Source organism: Periplaneta americana, chromosome 4, assembly GCF_040183065.1.
Source record: "Periplaneta americana isolate PAMFEO1 chromosome 4, P.americana_PAMFEO1_priV1, whole genome shotgun sequence".
Classification (NCBI taxonomy): domain Eukaryota; kingdom Metazoa; phylum Arthropoda; class Insecta; order Blattodea; family Blattidae; genus Periplaneta; species Periplaneta americana.
Window position 1 is genome coordinate 39,486,722 of NC_091120.1, and position 23,954 is coordinate 39,510,675.

Below are 23,954 nucleotides of genomic sequence, written 5' to 3' on the forward strand. Positions count from 1 at the left end.
GTGTACATCCCTATTTACATGTCTTCGAACATTATATGCTCTAGTTACCGAAACTGATATTTTACACAATTTACAGAATAGTTTATCTTCGTTGCAACAAAAAAATACCATATTCGGAAAGAAATCTCTTAGGGCCGTATTCATAGACATTCTTTCTTAGCGCGGGCTTCCGGTGGATGATCAGCGAACTAACGTTTTTCGTATTCATAAATCAGTGTCAGCGATATGATATGATATGAATACTGCTTAGCACGCTCGTAGCGCGGGCTAGCGAAATGTCTATGAATAGCACCCTTAAACTTTGCCGAACGAATTTTCTCCCCCTTAGGCATCGTAACACTAGAACCGAATTGTTCTTATCTTTCTTCAGTACTGACGTTTCCTTTACCAAGCTGTACCTACTGCTTGCAGCTATCCTGTGTACCGCAGAGTCAGACCTCTGCGGGTATACAAGGTGAATTTACAACCCTTGCCCTGTTGCCAGTGTGTCGAATAACTGCTCCCTTTGCACAGCTCTACTGATCAGGAAGAAGAAAAGGAATTCGTTGGGTCACTGGCTGAGAAGAAGCGGCCTACTGAAGGATGCACTGGAAGGAATGGTGAACAGGAGAAGAGTTCGTGGCAGAAGATAGACGACATTAAGATATATGGATCATATGAGGAAATACAGAGGAAGGCAAGAAGTAGGAAAGATTGGAGAAAGCTGGGTTTGCAGTGAAAGACCTGCTCTTGGACAGAACACTATATGAATTATATTTATGGAATGTTCAGCCCATGTGTAGGAGCTACTAGGCCTACATATTTAGCCATTTTTGCGCCCGTAAATCCTGATCTTGGTCATATTTTTAAAATTATGTTATATTCATGTAGGCCTACTTGTAGTATTTAATTACACGGCAAAAGCCTGTACCAAAATTATCACACAGAGCAGCTTTTCTCAGTCAGCATCAAAATATTTAATTGCGTCTCTATTTTATTCTATAGTTGTACAATGTACGAGTAAATAATAATAATAATAATAATAATAATAATAATAATAATAATAATAATAATAATAATATTAAACTCCCCCCATTGAGGGTAGCCCTTACGGACTCAGTATATCCTCAAAAAAAAATTATTATACATATGTAAACATAGATATTAAATTTTAAAAAGGGAAACAAAGAAAAGGGAGTGAAAAATTACAATTGCTGTTAATGTGGCAACATGTGATTAATTAGGATTTGGCAGGATTGTTTTAACACAATTATCACGATGTCATCCCTCAGAGATGTTGGCAGAGCAAACTGCCGTCGAAATTCTTCGAAAAAGGCTAGTATAGTCCCTCGAGCACCTTTGAGCAAGCCGAATACCTCAACGTGAATTAAGGCATATTTCAGCTTGAAATAGTTGACTGTAGGTTCATAGATCGACTTCTTCTCAAGGTGGACCTCGGCTGACTGATGACATTCTACTTCAAAACGTATCGTGGGGTCCACAACGATGCCCTGTTTAGTGTCAGCATTGTACGCTAAAATATCTACTCGTCTCGTTGACCCTTTTTCAGCTAGACAGGAGATTTCTTCTTCTACTATCCCTGAACGCGGAGTAGTTACTTCAGTTTCAGACAAAGGGGTGCGCTGATGGGGTTGTAGCGAGCCACTGTAGCACGAGGCATGTCACAGCCACCAGTAGGTCACCTTGACATCCCTGTCTAAGCTGAAAGTTGAGTACAGAACACGTGGACGCCGTAATGTTGGAAGACCGAGGTGAGCCGGGCAATTCTAATAGGGATGGAACATACTGACCGGTTTCTGCCGTGATGATGATGATGATGATGATGATGATGATGATGATGATGATGATGATGATGATGATGATGATGATGATGACGATGAGATGATCTGCTGAAATACAGTATATGGATCTCGAAACAGACAACATTTATGAATAACGCATAGACTAGTATTACAATAATATCATCGATGCTCTGGGAAGTGTTACAAAAGTAATGATATTCACTCAAAATCTTTCTATAATAGAGTACTAGACTTGAGTTCCTGATAGAACAACAATTTTAGGAAATTCTTATATCATTTACAAAACGCATGCTGACATAATACTTTTCCTAATTGCAACCGTAAGAGTGTGGTTCAACGTATGTTTTATTTTTACAGCTTAGAGCTCTTGAACATAATATATTGTTAATAATAGTAATAATAATAATAATAATAATAATAATAATAATAATAATGATCATCATCATTGTCATAATGCGACGATAAGAAATAAGGAAAGGAATATTGAAATGACATGGCTAATAACAAATAATTGAATTATTATTATTATTATTATTATTATTATTATTATTATTATTATTATTATTATTTATTGTTCTATTATTATTATAATTATTATTATTATTATTATTATTACTACTACGATTATTGATATTAATTGAGAGATTTTATAAGGATTAACAAATGTATGCGACAAAGTGCACTCTTTCACCTACTTTTATTTAACTTACAAAATATGTGAATTACCTCTGACTGAGGTTTTGGCTGATATGTACAGTAACCTACATCTATTATCAGACGGTACATCTCACTTGACGATATGTGTCAGAGGAAGAACAAAATTGTTTGTATACATCTGAAGTCTGATTAGTGTAATATGTTACTAATCAGCGATGTATGCAATGGAGGGGAAAAGGAACTGCCCATCTACCCCATTACCTCCTGGCTTAGTTGCCTCATAAGTTATGTCTTATTGGTGTCACTTATTAGATTCAGACCTGTTTTCGGACAGTTGACTAAACAACAGCAATAATATGTAAATAACATTATAGCCTACTGAAATGGGAAGAAAGCAACATAACTTAAATGGTATCAATATTTTAAAAAATTAATAAATTCGGATTATTCTGCTTGCAGAAGACCAGGTTATAACAGCAAACTCAAAGGATATTAACAGAATTTAGAAATTTGAACAACAATATATAGATCTACTTATTGTTTAAAAATGTCTACTTCTAAATCGAAATCAATGGCTTTTATAGAAAGGGACTCAATTAGAAACAAAATAATGCTAATAAATAATAAAATAATCGCAATTATTTACTTTAACGGCATCATTGGTTTATCTTATTTGGCACATATCAGTGGTACCGTCTGATCTTGGGATCCTGTCGCACTGTTTTATTATCTGCATGCGTGTATTTGCAAAAATATTGCTAGTTAAAGGTTAGATTAGGTTAGGTTAGGTTAGGTTAGGTTAGGTAAAAAATTAGGTTAGGTTATGTTAGATGATAGGATAGCTATGCGACACGATACCGAGGAATGTGGAAAGGTTAGTAAGTATTAGACGAGGGGTAGCTAAGTAACAAGAGACCGAGGAATATGATAGGGTTAGAGTGAGTAAAGGAGGGGTTAGATAAGTGACAGGAGACCGAGGACTATGACAATGTTAGAGTGGGTTAGATGAGAGGAATGCAGTGACAGAAGGTTGAGGAATGTGACAAGGTTAGAGTTCGTTGGATTAGTGGATAACTAAGCGATAGGAGATCGAGAACTGTGATAAAGTTTGAGTGGATTAAAGGAGGGATTAGATAAGTGATAGGAGATCGAGAACTGTGACAATGTTAGAGTGGGTTAGGTGAGAGGAATGCTGTGACAGAAGGTTGAGGAATGTGACAAGGTTAGAGTTCGTTGGATTAGTGGATAACTAAGCGATAGGAGATCGAGAACTGTGATAAAGTTTGAGTGGATTAAAGGAGGGATTAGATAAGTGATAGGAGATCGAGAACTGTGACAATGTTAGAGTGGGTTAGGTGAGAGGAATGCTGTGACAGAAGGTTGAGGAATGTGACAAGGTTAGAGTTCGTTGGATTAGTGGATAACTAAGCGATAGGAGATCGAGAACTGTGATAAGGTTTGAGTGGATTAAAGGAGGGATTAGATAAGTGATAGGAGATCGAGAACTGTGACAATGTTAGAGTGGGTTAGGTGAGAGGAATGCTGTGACAGAAGGTTGAGGAATGTGACAAGGTTAGAGTTCGTTGGATTAGTGAATAACTAAGCGATAGGAGATCGAGAACTGTGATAAAGTTTGAGTGGATTAAAGGAGGTATTAGATAAGTGATAGGAGATCGAGAACTGTGACAATGTTAGAGTGGGTTAGGTGAGAGGAATGCTGTGACAGAAGGTTGAGGAATGTGACAAGGTTAGAGTTCGTTGGATTAGTGGATAACTAAGCGATAGGAGATCGAGAACTGTGATAAGGTTTGAGTGGATTAAAGGAGGGATAGATAAGTGACAGGAGATCGAGAACTGTGACAATGTTAGAGTGGGTTAGGTGAGAGGAATGCTGTGACATGAGACTGAGGAATGTGACAAGCTTAGAGTTCGTTGGATGAGATGATAACTAAGTGATAGGAGATTGAGAGCTATGACAAGGTTAGAATGGCTTATGTAAAAGGATAGATAAGTGACAGGAGATCGAAAACTCTGACAAGGTTAGTCACAGATTTCGTGGTGTTCCCACATTTGGCTACAGTTGGTATCCCTGAAGTAAACAAATACTAAAATATTGGAATAAATCAACGCTTTTATTTGCCTGGAATGTAGCTACAGTTTCATACCAGAAAGGAAGAAATATAAAGAGAAATTATAGGTTTTTTTTTTTTTTTTCACGAGTAGCAGGGAACATCATCGAAATTCTAAAACCACCCCAAATTCAGAAATGTCTAAGATTGGAATACACAACACTTTGGCTATACCTTGAACTTTTATATGGATGTAAGAGCTAGGCAATAAGAGAACAAGGTAAATTCAGGAGAAGATTAGCAGAACTGAAATAAAAGAAACTGAAAAATATACATTGTAAAACTACAAACAAAAACATAATTTATAAGAACTCGAAGTCGATCCACTTTTGAACAGAATCAAAAACTACTCTTGCAATTGGACAGAAGCAGATTACCACATTCAATCCTGAAATGCCTTACCCGAGGAGGAAGTGGTCAAGGTCAACCTGTCAAGAAACTTCTTGAATTATGCGTTATAGGATCGGAATAGACCATGAGTCCTGATTGCTTGATGATGATGATGATGATGATGATGATGATGATGATGATGATGATGATGATGATGATGATGATGATGATGATGATGATGATGATGAAGATTATTATTATTATTATTATTATTATTATTATTATTATTATTAAATTGCTTTTATTTCGCCAAAAGACATTACAGTATAATGGCACCGTCATGATTTAAAATATAAAAATATAAAATACGTCCACATGATATCATACAATTTTTTCACGTTACAAAGAGGGTTTAATTTAAGTTTAGAGATTACCATTCCTTCAAATGTCAGAATAGGTACTTAATACTGATAGGGAGACTATTAAATAAGTTTTTAGACATAGTATATTAAAAACGGTTATTATTATTATTATTATTATTATTATTATTATTATTATTATTATTATTATTATTATAAACTTATTCAAAATTATATTTTCGTGAAATACAAATTTTTTTCTGTTCCAAAAATAAAATTCAAAAACGTTATTATTATTTGTCTGTTATTTAACGACGCTTTATTGACTCTAGTTTATATAGCATTGATGGAATTAGTGATAGGTCGGGCCGAAGTCTAGAATAGCATTATTATTATTATTATTATTATTATTATTATTATTATTATTATTATTAGTTTATAAGAAATGGGCAGATAGATTGAAATGATATTAAATGGAATTAAATGTAACCTGTCAGTTCCAACTGTTTTCTATTTTATCGGTTCTACTTGCGTATCATATTGCTAACATTTTTGTAATTATAATGTCTTAAAGACGTGACGGAAGCCATGAAAATAGAAATATTGGCTGAAATGAAAGTCAAAATAAAAGATAATTGCGTTTGAAATACAAGAAACAGCTACAGCAACTGCAAAAAACTGGTTTAAAATTCTGAAAGCTTAATTATGCACATTTCTTACACATAAACTATTAGGTCTGCATATACTTAAAAATTTGTAAATATGGACTTACTGTACGAAAACGTAAATGTATAAATAAATAAATGACTAATTAAATTAATAAATTATCTAAACAAATAAATAAAACAAAGAAAAACTGAAAGAACCAACTGAATCCACTTAATAAAGCCGACTGAACATTTATACCGTCCAATATTTAGAACAATATAAAAGCAATGATTTTTAAAGCCAAGTTTTCTTTGTTTTGTTTAAGAATTTAGACGCAAACCAGCTCAGGTATTGGTAATCCACGAACTATGTGTATGTGTCCAAAATTTCACTCACGTGTCAGAGGCGATTTTCTCGTTGTAATCGCTCATGTCACACAGAATGTCAGACGAGGCTGTGAATTCACACACACAGACACAGAAAAGACTCTACACACCACGACACACGTGTACGGAGGTACGTAGACAACTGACTACCGACGTGCGTCTCGTGAAGCTCACCGCAGGACGCTCGGCTCTGCACTGAAGCCAGCAGGAGCCGATGCAGGTAGGCAGGCAGGCAGCCGGTTGTGTTGCTGGTTATTATGTGGAACCAGGTTAGCAGCGCGACCCACTGTGAATGTGCACCGTGACATCACAGGAACCTTGGCAGCAACCTTGCCATGGCTCTTCACAATTTTCACCTGCCGACAAGTTCGCCGTACTTCAGGAACTGGAGGGATGCACAAAGCCATATCTGTTAAGCAACATACAGATTGCTACAGTTGTTTTTATTGGACATTTAGTGAGAGATGAAGGAAAGATACTGCCATACTACGTTGTAAATCAATACTGCACTTATGAATAACGTCAGTAAACACTGTAATAGTAGTAGTTCAGAAATATGAGCAGTAGTAGTAGTAGTAGTAGTAGTAGTAGTAGAATTAGAAGCAATAGAAGCAGCAGTAGCAGTACCAACAACAGTAGCAGTAGTAGTAGCAGCAGAAGTAGCAATGAAGGCTCGAAACCTTAATATTATGTCTATCTGAAAAAGATAAAGTAATAATAATAATAATAATAATAATAATAATAATAATAATAATAATAATAATAATAAATATGTAAACATACATTTTTTTTAAATATGTAATCCAGCTAAAGTCCAACTTCTAGGTCTAAAAAACCAATAAAATAAATGAGAATGAAAGTACATGATGATGATCATGATGACTCAAAACTAAACTCTAGGAGAACATGGATTCAAGTTAGAGTGGAAATACGACACAAAATGAATAAGTTATATTTAGTTTATAATAATTAATAAATATAGATTATGTTAATTATGATGGTTTTAATATTGATATGATGATAATTATTAGTAATGATAAAAACTGAATTCTTGACAGAGATACTGTAGATTAAACCTATAGCAGAACTTCGGAACACAGGAAGTTCCACTTATCTTGAATAAAAACGCATCTGATAGTAGTGATTGCTATGGTGATGATTACGATAATAATAGTAATAATAATAATAATAATAATAATAATAATAATAATAATAATAATAATAACAATAAAGACTCAAAAATGCATTTTTTTAACAATATTTAATCCAGCAAAAGTCAATCTTTTACATAAAACCAATAAAAACGCTAGCTTTTGAGCAAGAAAGTACATATGATGATGATGATGAATGATGATGATGATGATAATGATGATGATGTTAATGATGATGATGATGATGATGATGATGATGATGAACGTGACTCAAAATTAAATTCTAGTATAACATGGATTCAAGTTGGAATGGAAATGCTACCGGTAGCAAAATGAATGTTACCGGTATATTTACTTTTTTGATAATGAGAATAAATTATATTAATTATGATGGTTTTAATACTGATATAATAATAATAATAATAATAATAATAATAATAATAATAATAATAATAGTAATAATAATTATTATTAATGACCAATAAAACGGTCCGAAAGGACATCTTTCAACCAATCATAGCTCCTTATCGCACAACTTTATCACTTCCCTATCATGTGTTTCTTTGTTTACAAACATTTCAAACTGCAAATTCTTTACGATACTATAAGACATGTTTTGCGATCGTCATTTGTTTACAGCATAGACAGTAAACTGAAAATGGCGGCTCCGTTCAAACTTTTTTGTGAAGCTAACATTAGTGAAATAAAATTTTAGTAAGTCAATCAGTATTTTAGTGTATTAGAGCAGGGGTGCGCACCGGAAGCTATTCCAAACTCTAAACGGGGACGCTTAATATTCATCCGTCACGGCATCAACGCTGCGCGGTGATCGGCGGGGAAGAAAGGGGCCATATGACTTCTCTTCAACCCTTTTCTTCCCCGCCGAACATCGCGCAGCGTTGATGCGGTGACGGATGAATATTAAGCGTCCCCGTTTAGAGTTTGGAATCGCTCTCGGTGCCCAGCCCTGATTTAGACTATATTATTAAGCCTTGAACAGATTTACACGCTTTTCAGACTACTGTCGTAAAAGGTTGCAGTGCTAGGTCATAGTACCCCCTCTCAAAAATTCCATTCCATTTCCATACACGAGTCTCTAAACTATTTTAACATGTCGATGGCTGAGAACCAAACTGTTCTAAGTCCAACTTTTTAAAAGAAAGAAATCTGTGTTTCTGTTCCAGTTCTTCTCTGCATATATGAATCGAACAAAATTATAAATATTTCTCTCCATAAGGCTGCTATGAAGCTATTCCAAATTGTTTCATGACGCTCTGAATGTCACGAGCTTAAAATAGCTCTTCTGAAAAAAAATAATAAAATGGACTTGGAACAGACTGGATCTGGGCCATCGATGTGTAACTACCAATGATAAGAGAATAAGAACACTAAACTTTCACATAAAAATATTTCCCACGTACACATTATAAACTATCATGGAAAACAGAGTTGTTTTCCTTTTAATCACTTAATATTTTATTTAAATAAATTAAGTGTAAAAATATTACCTGCCGTACAAGAATTATTGTCCAAATAGTCCTTAAATATGTACATATGTCACTATTCTATTGATTAAGGGGAGAGGATGGTATTTTTTAAAACTTTTTTCCTATTTGGTGTAAAATATTAATTTTTTGTATGTAGAGAGCTCATAGCTGTGGTAACTCAACCAAATAAAAATATATTGTAAAAAAATTATTTGGTAGCCCAAATTTGAAAAAAATATACCCAATGCAGGATTGTACTAAAACCGATATATCTAAATCATTTTTTAATAATAGATTCAAACAGTTTTTTGTAATGTATTTGCAAAAGCATGTTCTACAAACTGTCTGTAACAGAATTTTGATATTAGTCCCTAGGTTTGTAAAATAAACAATTAAAATTTAATAACAATTTTCTGATTTCCTTTTTTGCAAACAAACGGAAATATTTTTAAAATGAAATCAATTAACAAAATTCTGTTACAGAGAAAAGTTTCCTAATAGTCTAAAGGATGTGTGTTCTAAATTTCATGCATGTGTCTTTAATAGTTCAGAAATTATATCCATTTTTGTCTGGCAATGTGGCAAAAAAATGAAGTTACTGGAAACCGATAAAAGCGGGCGTGTGATTTAAAAATCCATTGCGCAGAAAGTTTAAAAATGATACAAATACCCACAAAATGTTATGCAATGCATTCCACACATATCAAAGGGTATTTTAAATAATTTTTTTTCTTGAAAATTTAATTTACCGGAAACAACAATAAAAGTGGGCGAGTGATTTAAAAATCCATAACGCAGGAAGTTTAAAAATGTCGACTCAACATCCGATAAGGGCACAAATACCCACAAAATGTTATGCAATGCATTCCACACATATCAAAGGGTATTTTAAATAATTTTCTTTTGTTTTTAATTTTTAATTTACCGGAAACAACAGTAAAAGTGGACGAGTGATTTAAAAATCCATAACGCAGGAAGTTTAAAAATGTCGACTCAACATCCGATAAGGGCACAAATACCCACAAAATGTTATGCAATGCATTCCACACATATCAAAGGGTATTTTAAATAATTTTCTTTTGTTTTTAATTTTTAATTTACCGGAAACAACAATAAAAGTGGACGAGTGATTTAAAAATCCATAACGCAGGAAGTTTAAAAATGTCGACTCAACATCCGATAAGGGCACAAATACCCACAAAATGTTATGCGATGCATTCCACACATATCAAAGGGTATTTTTAATAATTTTTTTTTTGAAAATTTAATTTACCGGAGACAACAATAAAAGTGGACGAGTGATTTAAAAATCCATAAAGCAGGAAGTTCAAAAATGTCGACTCAACATCCGATAAGGGCACAAATACCCACAAAATGTTATGCGATCCATTCCACACATATCAAAGGGTATTTTAAATAAATTTTTTTTTTGAAAATTTAATTTACCGGAAACAACAATAAAAGTGGACGAGTGATTTAAAAATCCATAACGCAGGAAGTTTAAAAATGTCGACTCAACATCCGATAAGGGCACAAATACCCACAAAATGTTATGCAATGCATTCCACACATATCAAAGGGTATTTTAAATAATTTTCTTTTGTTTTTAATTTTTAATTTACCGGAAACAACAATAAAAGTGGACGAGTGATTTAAAAATCCATAACGCAGGAAGTTTAAAAATATCGACTCAACATCCGATAAGGGCACAAATACCCACAAAATGTTATGCGATGCATTCCACACATATCAAAGGGTATTTTAAATAATTTTCTTTTGTTTTTAATTTTTAATTTACCGGAAACAACAATAAAAGTGGACGAGTGATTTAAAAATCCATAACGCAGGAAGTTCATAAATGTCGACTCAACATCTGATAAGGGCACAAATACCCACAAAATGTTATGCGATCCATTCCACACATATCAAAGGGTATTTTAAATAAATTTTTTTTTTGAAAATTTAATTTACCGGAAACAACAATAAAAGTGGACGAGTGATTTAAAAATCCATAACGCAGGAAGTTTAAAAATGTCGACTCAACATCCGATAAGGGCACAAATATCCACTAAATGTTATGCAATGCATTCCACTCATATCAAAGGTTATTTTAAATTTTTTTTTTTTGAAAATTTAATTTACCGGAAACAACAATAAAAGTGGACGAGTGATTTAAAAATCCATAACGCAGGAAGTTTAAAAATTTCGACTCAACATCCGATAAGGGTACAAATACCCACAAAATGTTATGCAATGCATTCCACACATATCAAAGGGTATTTTAAATAATTTTCTTTTGTTTTTAATTTTTAATTTACCGGAAACAACAGTAAAAGTGGACGAGTGATTTAAAAATCCATAACGCAGGAAGTTTAAAAATGTCGACTCAACATCTGATAAGGGCACAAATACCCACAAAATGTTATGCGATGCATTCCACACATATCAAAGGGTATTTTAAATAAAAAAAATGTTTTTGAAAATTTAATTTACCGGAAATAACAATAAAACTGGGCGAGTGATTTAAAAATCCATAACGCAGGAAGTTTAAAAATGTCGACTCAAGATCCGATAAGGGCGCAAATATCCACAAAATGTTATGCTATGCATTCCACACATATCGAAGGGTATTTTAAATATTTTTTTAAATTTAATTTACCGGAAACAATAAAAGTGGACGAGTGATTTAAAAATCCATAACGCAGGAAGTTTAAAAATGTCGACTCAAGATCAGATAAGGGCACAAATACCCACAAAATGTTATGCGATGCATTCCACACATATCAAAGGGTATTTTAAATAATTTTCTTTTGTTTTTAATTTTTAATTTACCGGAAATAACAATAAAAGTGGGCGAGTGATTTAAAAATCCATAACGCAGGAAGTTTAAAAATGTCGACTCAACATCCGATAAGAGCACAAATACCCACAAAATGTTATGCTATGCATTCCACACATATCACAGAGTATTTTAAATATTTTGTTTCTAATTTACTCATTTTTCACCAAAAAATACCATCCTTTCCCTTTGGCTGGTTGAGTGGAAGAGAAAACCTTATGGTCTTAACTCTACCTGCGAAAATAAAACATTCTATTCTATTCCATTCATTCTAGTGTTCGGGTGATTAATATAATTATTTCCAATAGGTGCACAATTCTATTTAAAGTCAAATGCACGTCAGGCTTGAAATACTGTTTTTTAGCATCAAAGGTAAATCTCGTTTACTGGCAGAAAACAGTAATTCTTACTAATTCTATCAACTGAAATTACTATCTTGGCATAACTGTGTTAAAATGATGAAAGACTTGTGTTATTGAGAAGGGAAAATTATGTCAGGGTATAATTGCACAGAAAAGTCATTTGACATATCGTAAGGTAAAACAACCATTTTATTAGTTACTGCTGAAGTGCACAAACGAGTACGTGCTACTTAAACGGCCCCATTTTATTTTCTTCTCCTGTCACAGATCAATCATAATGCCTTCGCTCTCAATAGAGTTTCTCAACCTTTTAACTGAACGTTCAATCTATTTTAAAACTCATGCTATAGATCAGACGTCGGCATTTTTGACAAGCGAGTCATTCCTTAACACAAACAGGGTGGAGGGGTCAGACATGATCTCTCTTTCCTTAGTCATTACTTAATCATTCAAAGTTATGCAGTGTTCAAGTAAACACGACAAGATCAGTTATGAACTGGCTTGTTTTTTGACATGAGCACAATTTGCAATTTATAAGAAAAGAGCAAACAGCTCACATTATAAGATATCGATGGCTAAGGAGTGATACCGCGTATCTATAAAAAATTAGTTTAGCTACAATATTACAGGGGAAGCTCTTAAGTTCGACAGAAAACAAGTTCGACATCCTACAGTTCGACTGCTTACGTAGGAGAATTAGACTCGCCCCAAAACGAGCACTAAGAAATGAAGAGTCCACTGCAAGAATGATGGATGTCACTTTCTTGTCGAAAATGAACCGAGACTGTCATTGCATAGCTTAAGACATATAGAATGTACATCGAGAGTTATATGGCATTAACAGTGATAGTCATTTTCCAGTAATGATCAGAAAATCACAGTTAAGGTTTGAGCACTAAGCATTTCAAACTTCCAATTGCTTCTCCTGAAAAATGTATTCCAAATGACATCCATCATTCTTGCAGTGAACTCTTCAAATGGGTTTGCTATTTGAATGGGAATTGGTTCTGTGTCTTCTAGTGATACTTTTGTTGAAGGAAACCAAAATATTTTATTGATTAGGACACCCATATTTGATCACTGATTTTAAATTAATGAACTCTTCTTTCTCTATTTGAGAACTGTGCCGTTTGTGAGACGGAACTGTCGAAACCCACTGTGATACTAGAAGCGCATATACAAGTCTCGTGGCGGGCAGAAAATGCAAGTACAGTACTGTATTCGTTGATGGATAACCAATAAGAATTTGTATTCATTTCACCTGCCACACCCATTGGGCTGAACTTTCAATTCTATTCAGTCGAGCTTAGGAGAGTCCATGTTTCATCTGTTGTAACTCTGAAACGGTTGTAAATAGGTAAAATTGACAAAGGACTTTCCTGCTCTAAATGTCACCTTGAATCATCTCCTCACCGGTTGACCTTACCTGTATGTATTTTTACTTGGTTATTTAACGACGCTGTACCAACTACGAGGTTATTTAGCGTCGTCGATGCTATTGGTGATAGCTAGATGATATTTGGTGAGGTGAGGACGAGAATTCGCCATAGATTATTTGACATTTGCCTTAAGGTTGGGGAAAACCTCGGAAAAAACCCAAGCAGGTAATCAGTACAAGCGGGAATCGAACCCGAGCCCGAGCGCAACTCCAGATCGGCAGGCAAACGCCTTAACCAACTCAGCTACGTCGATGGCTTTCTGTGCTTAAATGGCTCTAATGTAAACTTACAGTTTACGCCCTTCTGGCGTGATGCCCTCGATATATAAACAGTTTCCCTATTTTGAAAAAAAAATAATTTTTAATACAATTTTCTTTATTGACCTGTAAATTTACAGATATAAGATATCACTTCTTATATATCGATATGCTGTTGTTAAAAAACCCAAATTCACAGTAGGCCTACTTGTATTAATTTAGGACCATGTTTATTAGACTTTTTTCTTGCTTTGATGAATACTATCAGCTCTCGGGATATTTACTTATTCAATCTAACGGCGGGTACATTCAATACAAAATTATTGTTCCCTTAGATCCATCATCATATGAGGGGTTCACAATCAGAGTGGACCGAGTTCATCTGGAATAGTTCTGAGATATTGAGTCTTAAAGTTCCTGGCTCACGCTTAGCAACCTTCACCTTCCATAGGAAATGCTGCTCTCTCTGGAGTAACAAATGAGTTATGAACTTTGTTTGTTATGGCAATGAATAAATCTAAGTTTTCTTCATCCGAGATTGTATTAACCCACAAACTGATCACTGGTGGATTTGGTCCACTCTGGTTCTGGGCCCCTCATATGTGGATCACTAAAATTGTAGACTATTCTGCCGTAACTATATACGTTGCCCGAGGTGCACCACGTGGAGGTAGGTCTACTTTGCACCTCAACCTCTCAAAATATTGAGCTCTTCTTATTTTTAACACCTTGCAGGTCCATAAAATACAGAAAAATTCGAATCTGAAAGACTTTCTCAGGTAACACATCGGCTACACTATGACTGTACAGTGAATTGCCTATTGAATAGGATATGGTGTCATTGAATTTGTCCTCTGGCGATTACAGGTAATATTTCTGGTATTAAGTTAGTATTAAAAGTAACTTTTTCTCATCTCCTCTCTTGCCAAAGGAAATCAGCCTGGTGAATTTTTTTGTTGTTGGTTTACTATTGAATATGAGTTTTGAAAGTGTGGAATTTTGTTTCGAAACTACAAAATGTACTTAACGGCTCTCTATCCTGTATTTTGTAACCGCAGTGTTATTCTGGTTTTAAAGTTTACAGTTGTTTCTTGTGCAATTCCGATCAAGCCCGGCGCGGTCAAGTTCTGTGTCGACCACTTCTCATCATAAATTAAGCTCCAGATCAACCGACACGTACCGCTTGCATCATAGCAGAGAGCAAATCGTTCACCGGTCGAAATCTTCTTACAGAAAGGTCACTTAGGACCGTATTCATTATCATTTTTAGCGCGGGTTTCCGGTGGATGATCAGCGTTTTTCGTATTCATAAACCAGTGTTATCGATAGGATATGATTTGAATTCTGTACTAGTAACCAGTGGATAGCCGAGGCTAGCTTAGTACGCTCGTAGTGCGTGCTGCGAAATGTCTATGAATAGCACCCTTAGAGATTAAATTTGCCTGCAATATATCCATTTATAGGTTAAAAGTTCTTTTAAATTTCTTATGATGTAAAAATATAAGTAAGATAACTAAATTTCTCCATTGTGGTACAAGTAGTAGTGTATCTGGTTGTATATTCAACAACTGGGGATCGATCCTTGTAAGGCAAGTAGGGCCATATTCATAGACATTCTTAGCGCGGGCTTCCGGTGGATAATCAGAGAACTAACGTTTTTCGTATTCATAAACCAGTGTTAGCGATACGATATGATATGAATCCTGTACAAATAACCAATAAATAGCCGGGGCTAGTTTAGCACGCTCGTAGCGCGGACTAGCGAAATGTCTATGAATAGCACCCTTAGAGATTTATTTATCTTCTGAAGAAACTGGTGAAATGTTCCTTGCATTATGTTTCACTTGTGTCGTGGTCTTGTGCTGTGATAACGGTGAGACTAAAGACAAGCTTCAAAAGAGTGTGGTACGTTCATTCATTCATTCGTAGTGTTCTGCCCAAGGGCAATTCTTTCACTACAAACCCAGTATTCTCCTATCTTCCCTATTTTCCGCCTTTCTCTTTTTTACTTAGTCTTTAACGACGCTGTATCAACTACTGGGTTATTGAGCGTCGATGGTCTTGGTGATAGCGAGATGGTATTTGGCGAGATGAGGCCGCGGATTAGTCATAGATTACCGACATTCACCTTACGGTTGGGAAAACCTCGGAAAAAATCCAACCAGATAATCTGCCCAAGCGGGGATCAAACCCACGCTCGAGCGCAACTCCGGGTCAACAGGTAAACGTACTACTGCCTGAGTTATGCCGGTGGCTGACTTTCTCTTAGTCTTCACATACGATCCATATATCTTAATGTTGTCTATCATCTAATATCTTCTTCTGCTCAGGACGTTTCTCCCGTTGACTATTCTTTCCCGTGCATCTTTTAGAAGTCAGTTTCTTCATAGCTAGTGACCTAGGCAATTTCTTTTCCACTTCCTATCAGTTTCAGCATTATTTTTTCTTTTTTTTTTAGCTGGTTATTTTACGACTCTTTATCAACTGCTATGGTTATGTAATGTCTGAATAAGATGAGTCCAGGGTCCAGTGCCGATAGTTACCCAGCATTTGCTCTTAATGAAAAAAACGGGAATATCTGAACCAGGTAACTTGTTCCAACCAAGATTTGAACCCGGGTCAGCTAGTTTCACAGTCAGACGTGCTAAGGGTCATTCCATGAAAATAGTAACCTGAGTTACCATACAAAATTATTTTATATTATTAAATTTACGCTGTAATTACATACATTTAAAACTTGTAAAATTGGAAAAGAGTCATTGAACTGTTATAAAAAATATCTTGTAATTATCAGAACTTAACTACTTGCAGAAAAACTGATAAATTGAGAATAAAATTCACATGTAACCTGAGTTACCATGGAATGGCCCCTAAACATTATTCCACAGCGATGGACTATATTTTTTCCTCACTCACTCTTTCTAGCACAGGTTTATTTCTTATTCTGTCTTTCCCTTTCACACACTCCATTCTTCTCCATATATACATTTGAAGTCCTTCCAGTCGCTTCTCTTCACTACATCGTAATTCCCATGGTACCGCCCCATACAATGTACACTCCACACAAAGCACTCTACTAGTTTCTCTTTTACTTCTTTTTAGAAAAGTCTGAAAAAATGCTTCTATTTCACTAAAAGCTTCCTTTGTCATTGGTAAATAATCTAGTTTTTGATACAGTGTCGTATGCTAACAAACTGAAAAAAAAAAACTGTGGTACGCTGTTTTTTCGGAAATTAATGTAAGTGTGGGTATAGTAATAATAATAATATTTATTTCATTCCAAAGACTGTACAATACAGCATAGGAAAATTTCAATGTTAAAAAAAAAAACATTTAAATACCAGATAAATATTTACAAGTAAGCAATATGTTCATAAGTTACATACAAGGAAATAATCACATTTTTAATATCGTATAGACAATTCTCCTTAAAAGGTATACAGCTATATAGAGTTAAAATACTCGCCAATGTTAGCTATATAGTGACAAGTCTATTAATTTATTTTTAATTTCATTCTTAAAAAGCCTCAAGCTTAAATGTCTAACATTGTCGGGTAAAACATTATATAACTTTTTACAAATCTCTACAAAGCTGCTATTAGTAGTAGTGTAGTTACATTGTCCTTTTCTTAAATCATTTTTGTGCCTTGTAGAATAGCTATACAGTATACACTGAGCTATTTGTAGTAAAATTATTAATATTTGTTTGTACACACATTAAACAACTTAAAATATACAAAGATGGTACAGTTAAAATTTCAAGCCTCCGAAATAAAGGTTCACAATGTGTACGGTTATCAACATTACAGATTATTCTTACTGCCCTCTTTTGTAGTTTCAATAACTTTATTATTTTAGGATCGTTACCCCAAACTATTATTCCATACGTCAGATGGCTATGGATATAAGCATAGTATACGGATTTTAGCACTTCAACATAACATTTGTTTTTAATTTCCTTAACATAAAAATACCTTTGTTGAGTTTCTTTGATAGTATGTCAATATGACAGTCCCATTTAAGTGTAGATTGTATATGCACTCCTAAAAATTTGACAGATTCTTTACAATTGATTCTATATTATTTAAGGAAAACTCTAAGTTCTGTATCTTCTCTTTGTTTAAGCAAAGAGAATTAGCTGAACACCAATCTTCTATTTTTCGGTTGATTACATCAAGATCATTAATAATTTTCAATCTATCATATCCAGTAATTGTTATAGCAAGATCATCCGCATATAAATATGACTTTATGTATTTGCTATCAATTATATAGGGTAAGTCATTTACATAAATAATGGCCTTTAAGTTGTGCTGAAACAGTTTACAAACTGCAAAAATTCCAATCTCTTGTATAGAGCCAAGAATATCTATTTCATAATCAAAAGTTGTGCGGACAGAGACAAGACTGACGGGAGTAACCGTGGTACCTCTTTAATTTCTTTGACTTCATCTGCTTTGGATCAGAGCTTGTGATGCAATTGTGCTCGCAACTTGAGTAACTAGCTGAGAGACGTCATGTGGTAATGACCCACTGGAGTACCCCGTCTGCTCACTTTACCTTCATTTGAGGCCAACGCTCTCTGCCAGAGGCACCCATTCACTTTACGTATACGTATAATTATTATGTACTGCATATTCCTGACAAGAAGCTGTATAGGATGTACTGACAAGATGTTACATTTTCTTCGGTACTATCTCTAGAGATTTTGTTGCTAATTGCTATGAAACGTTCGCCCTAGGAATCCTATAGAATTTATCTATTGGAGAGACGACCAGGGTAACAGTGATTTAAAAATTAAGAAAAGAATAGCCCTATGAAAACCAACAACAAGAGCATTACATTCGGTTCAGCTAGAGCTCTTCGAAAAGAAGACTAGGAGGTGTACGAAGAAGTACGTTGCCTCGATGCAGATGGAAGGCGAGCTGATATAGTAGTCATCAACAGATCAGGAAAACGAGGCCTTCTTCTTGACCCAACAGTCAACTTTGAAGAGAATGGTGATCAGGCTTTGCGCGTGAATGCAGAGATCATATATCGCCTGTGCATCCCTCACCTTACTGAGGTTCATAACTAGGGACCGGATTTTTATGTAATTACATATTATATTCCTTTGAACCTAATCGTATATAAATAACAAATCTTTTTTCGAATCTTTTAATCACCATTAATATATTAAAATTTTATACTACATATTTTTACATATTTACCCCACATTACATATTATGGCTTAGTATTACATAAATCTACATATTTAGGGATTTTATTCCTTTTCACTTCTTTAAAAGGAAAAAGTAAACTGCTGCTGGGGAAGTTTACAATTTGAAATAAGCCTTTTTACCTACCCGAGAAAGGATATACTGTATTTCGGGACGGAACATAACATCTAAGTTCCAGGAAGTAAAAGAGGTACTCACCCCTTACCGCCCACTGTAAATATGAGTGAACAAAAGGCAACCTTTCTCATACAACTACTCTGTTTTGTAAAAATCAAGGAGGGAATAATCTCATACGCATAAGCGGACGACATAGTAGTAGGTTCTAAAGACCTTACAAAGTTAAAAGAAACAATAAACATCATGGTAAAATGATGCAATAAAAACAAATTTGATATAAATGTGAACAAGACAGAAATGATGATATTTAGAAACTGCGGAAGAGCGGAAACAGTAGAAATCGTTATGAACAACAGAGAATTAAAAATTGTACCAGACTACAAATATCTAGGCCTAACAATACAAACCAGCGCAGATATTGATATTAAATATTTTCATGATTTTACATATTTTGGTACATATTCAGCTTATTTTTCTTACATAAATATGTACATATTTCACACCTTGATATTACATAAAAATCCGGTCCCTATTCATAACTTAACCTGAAATTGCATTAGAGGTAATGAGTCTCCTTTTTGGCGCCCGAGGTACGAGCTTCAGATTCACAAATGATTTTTTACGTTCTTAAAAATATTTTACAAGATTCCTTGTATATGCTACATAATCATTTATATTGTAGGCCTACTTAGGGTTTTTTTAGCTGTATTATTCACCAAGTAGATTTTTCTTTTGTTATTATCATTTTTTTAAATTGTATATTTCTTACCTAGGTATTATATTTTATTTCTTTATAGTGACATTTGTCTGTTGTATTTTTTGGGGGTCTTTTATGGTCACCTGGGATGCCAGGCAGACAACTTTAAGCATTTCTCTCTAAAACATTGTCGGTATTAGAAAGTAAGACAACTTTTGAAGCAGAAGTTTGGGAGACTACTCATCAAAACAAACGAAAATAAGATGCATGGAAATGGGTTTTTGACAACGCTGTTTTGGAATAACACTAGAAGGCCATACAAGGTATTAAACAATTAGTGAACGAATGGATATAAACCAGTGGCGGCTCGCTCATAAGGGCTGCGGGCTGAAATTTTAAAGGAAAACTATTTGCGCACAGTCCATGAAGAACTTATTATAAAATTATGTAGTACAGTACATACTTTTGAAGTTAGATCTATTATAACAAAAATAATAAATGGATATATCTAAATTAAGATAAAACTGCCCCCTGTAAATGTAAGAGCTTAAAGGGCGTACAGTGCCGCGTCTGTAGATCAAGTACTAGCGCGCTGGTCTTCATCCAGGCGGCCTGGGTAAGATCCCCGACCAGGTCGTAATGGAACTTATGGTGGTCACAGCAGTAGTTGCAGAGTTGTTTTTATCGGGGCACCAACACTCTTCTGAGGCAGCATCAGATTCACTAATACCAGTCAGGCCACTGTCGGACTTGGATAATCATAGCATATACACAAAAGAAAAGGCACAAAATTTAAAGGGTTATATTCCAGTAGCTAATGATTTCACTTGAAAGTTTATTTCACAGGCAAATTTTACAGTCCTTCTAGACCGGGAAAGTACTGTAATATTTAATTTTTTACAATTATTAAACATTATTTTTTATTTTTTATTTTTTTTTGTAAAACAGTTCAAAATCGATCGTTTATGCCGAACTAAGCATTATGTTCTTACGAGTTCAGGAAGCCAAGCCGTTTGTTGTGCTATCATCATTTATTTTCTTCCGTTTTGAGTTCTCATTTTGGTAATAATGGGTCGCTTAACGAACGAAGACAAGATTTTCATTAAATATTAACACCAATATAATAATTTATCTTCCCGTCAAATTGTAAGGAACTACGCTCAGCGAGAATGGCCTGTTTCAAGTGTACAACGATTGATTAGCGAGATACGGACGTGATATTCCTCCTGAGAGATTATTGCGTGAAAGATCGCATTTCTCAGATCCTCTGATGCTTTCCGCTGGAGTTTCAAACGAGATCTTAATCCTATGGCCTATTTTGTATGGAGTCAACTACAAAAAGCAGTTTACTACAAAATAAGAATTCGTAATATTGAACATTTAAGACAACGTCTTCTTGAATTTTGGGACTGGGTTGATCAAAGACAGATGTCCAGTGCTATTGGACAATGGAGAAGACGCCTACAAATGGTTGTGCGGAAAAAATAGCGGTCACATAGAGCATCATTTTTAATTTTGATTATTTGAAAGATCATTAATTATAATTAAACAAGTCATATATGAGCCTTGTTGTCAGCATCTTGGAGCACAATACCACATCACACATTGGACAGTTTTTTTGACTTACGTATGTTCGGTGCCCGTGGCACGATCCCACGAGAAACTTTAAATCAACTTAAACAATTTAAAATTTCTGAAGCAACGATTGATGCCATAGAATCTCATGTGTTAAAATCATCCTTAGCTATAAACAGTAATCATTTGTATCCAACAAACTTTTAATGCAAATGATTTCCTATTTTTTCGCATCATTTATCTTAATATTTTCTTTTTCCTTTCAAATTATCACACAATTGGTTTTAATGATTATTCTTTATGAATTGATTAGTAAACCGATCTATTCGAACCCTTGTTTAGGGCGGTTTTTTTTTTGTAAAAAATTATTAATTTTACCAACATTCAGTTTCTGCATTTTGAAGTAATAAATTATCTCCAAAAACCACATTTTTCGCATCATTGTGTATTGATCTTCATAAGATTTTAATTGAGCCTAAAAAAACATAATAAAAAGTCCTGCTCATATTTAAAGTCTACTCTATCCAACAGTGTATTCATTATAAATTATTAATGTTATGTATTTCCGAAAATAGAGTATTTCTAATGTTGTGCCGTTCTTTCTGGCCCAGTGTAGCCTATATGGCTCACAATGGGCCAAATAATAATGGTTTATTTTAACTGGCAGAGTTAAGGCCATTCGGCCTTCTCTTCCACTCAACCAGTATGATAAAAAATTACTACAGTGCTATGAATATAACATAATTAATACAATACAATACAATACAATACAATTCAAAGCAATACAATACTACAAATACAAGACAATATAATACATAATTAATATAATACAATGACAATTCTTTTCGTTTTCACAACACCAATAAAATAATTATGTAATAATAATAATATTAATAATAATAATAATAATAATAATAATAATAATAAAATAATGATAGTCATATCTAAATTAAATTAAATTATTAAGCTCGATCACAAGTATAATTTCAATTTGACTGCGCCCTTAAGAAATCGTTTAGCCTTTTCTTGAGAGTGGTTATTGTCTGGCAGCCCCTAATCTTATGAGGTAGAGAATTTCATTCACGGGGAACTGAGACAGTAAAAGAGGATGAATAGTGGGATGTTCTATGTACCTAAGTGTATGAACCCAGTCCTTGTAAAGCCGCCAGCCATCAAGGGCGTACAGTACTAGTGAGAATATTGAGTGAACAATACTATGCGGCTCTTGAGGCTGCAAGGAAGGGAGCGAAGAAAGCAATAACCTTTGTGCGAGATCGTGCGTATTTGTTTGTTTTCCGCACAAAACCAATCCGCGGAAAGTCTAAGATTCCACATTCAGTATTCCCAACCTAACACACACAACAATTTCCCTCTTCTTACCGCTTAAGTGACATATTGGTTTTACTGCTTTAGGCTTTTAACATATTATTTTTAGAGACGTTCAATATAGTAATAATTATAAATTGGAAACTTACCACTGCAATTTCACCTAAATTGCACTGTTAATTATTGTTTTTAAATATTTGCAAAAATTAAGTAAACTCTACAACTCCACTAAAGTTATTGCATTCGTGATGCAAGTAACATTAAGGAAGCTGTGAAAAATTCAACAAGATTTCGGCCTCATCATAGACTGGGGGGGGGGGAAGACAGACGTATATCACGGGCTGCTGGAGTATAGTAAACACAGAAAACATTTTAAAGCAACAATGTTGAAGATAGATATTTTTGTTTTGCAAATTTGCCGTCATTGAACAGAAACCAAGATGGAGATTTCATTGCAACTAATTAGAAATTCCTCTTTCAGGTATGTAATAAACGATCTTCGCACAAAATAATGTACGATACACGAGCGGTATGTTTTCTTTCAATTCTCGGAAATTAAAAAAGCTCAACTACGTTTCGCTTTTTTTTAACTTTTCCTCGAACATGAAAACTTCAACATACCGCTCTTGTAACGCATATTACTATTTCAGGTGGAATATTTTCGGGAAAAATATAGGGGAATTTTTTTCAGAAAATTTTCTGTGGAAAATTGTTCTACTCACATCACTATTTAGGAAAATAAGAGCACGTGTTTTGACGCAAATCCGAACTGGATTTCTGCTGCATAAATATATGCATAAGTCAAAGAAGGTATGCGTCTTTTACTGTGTATGTTTCGTCCCATTTCTGGTGACAACGCCTTCTGATCCCAAAGCCGTTGCACAGCGTAACAAAAAGTCCGTGCAATATTATTACTTGTGTAACTAATCCAGCAGTGACGTCAAATTTGCAGGTAAATGTTATTTGTTTTGCATATTCACCTGGTCTGTTGACACAGATATCACATGGCTTCGAACAAACAGCAGTTATAAGAATACGCACCGGATGACTACTGTAGAAATTCATGCACGGAAGAGTTGCCACAGCCCGACTCCCATGTCATGCATACAAACAGGGTGATTACCAATCATAAAGCCGCGGTACCGTTCGGTCTGGATTAATGGGCAGTCGTGAC

At 34.5% G+C, this 23,954-nt stretch overlaps 1 protein-coding gene across 2 annotated transcripts in view; it reads right to left on the reverse strand.

Annotated features, from left to right (window-relative positions):
- Osi24 (Protein) overlaps positions 1 to 23,954 on the reverse strand; it is a 226,835-nt gene that overhangs the window by 110,924 nt on the left and 91,957 nt on the right. For both annotated transcript variants that reach the window (XM_069823218.1, XM_069823217.1), the window contains exon 2: positions 6,322 to 6,720. The gene's annotated coding sequence lies outside the window, so the exon portion shown is untranslated. The remainder of the gene's footprint in view (positions 1 to 6,321; positions 6,721 to 23,954) is intronic.